Source organism: Tupaia chinensis, unplaced genomic scaffold, assembly GCF_000334495.1.
Source record: "Tupaia chinensis unplaced genomic scaffold, TupChi_1.0 Scaffold000248_1, whole genome shotgun sequence".
NCBI classification, from domain to species: Eukaryota; Metazoa; Chordata; class Mammalia; order Scandentia; family Tupaiidae; genus Tupaia; species Tupaia belangeri.
Window position 1 is genome coordinate 2,172,727 of NW_006159726.1, and position 1,807 is coordinate 2,174,533.

Sequence of the window (1,807 nt, forward strand, 5' to 3'; positions counted from 1 at the left end):
GGCACATGTGTGTGCATGCCCAAAATCCCAAGAGAAGAATGGAGAAGGGACTACAGCATGACCATCCCTCCCCTGGGGGAGTGATGATTTCTCATTTTCCCTCTTTGTCTTTCTCTGTGTCTCTCCAGTGAATGCACACACCCTATGACAAAATTCTGAGAGGTGAATGGAGGAGAAGAAAAAACAACAAAATGAAAAGCTTCTTAGAAAAAAATGAATAAAATCAATAAACTTCTAGCCATGTTAACTAAAAAAAAATAAATTACTAATATCAGTAATAATATTTAGATGACCACTACTAATCCTGTGGATTTTTTTTGTTACTTAGTTTTTATTTCATAATCAAAAACTTAACTTTGCAATTCAGCTAGATTTGGAGGGTAATAAGAAAATTATGGAACCCAAAGAACTGCAGCGAGAGCACAGGGTACTGGACATAGCAAGCAGACAGGGTGGAGGAGTGTTCTCCTGAGCTACAGAAGGAATGGTCTGGTGGTTAAGAGAAAACGAGTCAAATTCATTAGAGTTGTCTACAGTCAGGAATGGTGATCATCTCGCTGGTCTTGCCATTCTTTGACCCAAAGGGCTCCATGGCTTCCACGATATTTATTCCCTCTTTCACCTTGCCAAAGACCACATGCTTGACATCCAACCACTCTGTCTTGGCAGCGCGGATGAAAAACTGAGAACCGTTTGTGTTGGGTCCAGCATTTCCCATGGACAAGATGCTAGGACCTGTGTGTTTTAGGATGAAGTTCTCATCATCGAATTTCTCACCATAGGTGGACTTGCTGCCAGAACCACTATGGCGTGTGAAGTCGCCAATCTGGCACATAAACCCTGGAATAGTTCTGTGAAAGCAGGAACCCTTATAACCAAATCCTTTCTCTCCAGTGCTCAAAGCACGAAAGTTTTCGGCTGTCTTTGGAACTTTGTCTGCAAACAGCTCAAAGGAGACGGGGCCCAAGGGCTTGCCGTCAATAACAATGTTGAAGAACATAGTGGGGTTGACCATGGTTGAGGGCGAGACACTTGGGTGGCAGCATCTGCAAAGCCATAATCCTGCGGATATTAAAAGGGTAACAACTCTTTCTATTTGTTAAAATTGTTAGATGTGTTTTCTAAACTAGTAGGTCTTTGTTCTTCCATGTTTTGTTAGCCTTTTTGGGGTCTTATTAGTTGGAAAACACAGTTGGTTTATTTAATACAGTTAAATTTAAAATAATTTAAATAAAAATAAATTAAAAATAAAAATAAAATTAATTGATTAGTTAATTTAAAAATAGCTCTAAGTTCACAAATTTGATAATTCATGTGAAATGCTTCTATATCTTGACAGACAAAAACTACTGATACTCATGTGAGAAGAAGTAAATAGATAACTTAAATATTCCTATGTCTATTAAGGAAATTGAATTGATAATTAATAACCTTCCCCTGAAATAAGGAGCTAGGCCAAGATGGTTTCACTGGTGAATTCTTCCAAACATTTAAGAAATTATGCCAGTTATTCATAATCTCTTTCAGAAAATGAAAGCAAATGTAGATTTCACAAATCATTCGATGAAGCCAGCATTATCCTAATACCAGAACTAGATAAAGATATTAGAAGAAAACTACGGACCAATATATCTTATATACATAGATTCAAAACTCATGGGAACCAGCAGTTAGCGTAATGGCTATGTCTCTGGACTCCCACGTAGTCAACCGCAGTTCGTGTCCTGGACCCAGTGGCTTAAAACTCACGCCAGGCACTTGTGCATGCGTGCCCAAGATCCCAAGAGGAGAATGGAGGAGAAGGGAT

General features: G+C 38.8%; 1 pseudogene; it reads right to left on the minus strand.

Moving 5' to 3' along the window:
- Positions 1-465: 465 nt before the first annotated feature.
- Positions 466-1,027, minus strand: LOC106734894 (peptidyl-prolyl cis-trans isomerase A pseudogene; annotated as a pseudogene).
- Positions 1,028-1,807: the final 780 nt, after the last annotated feature.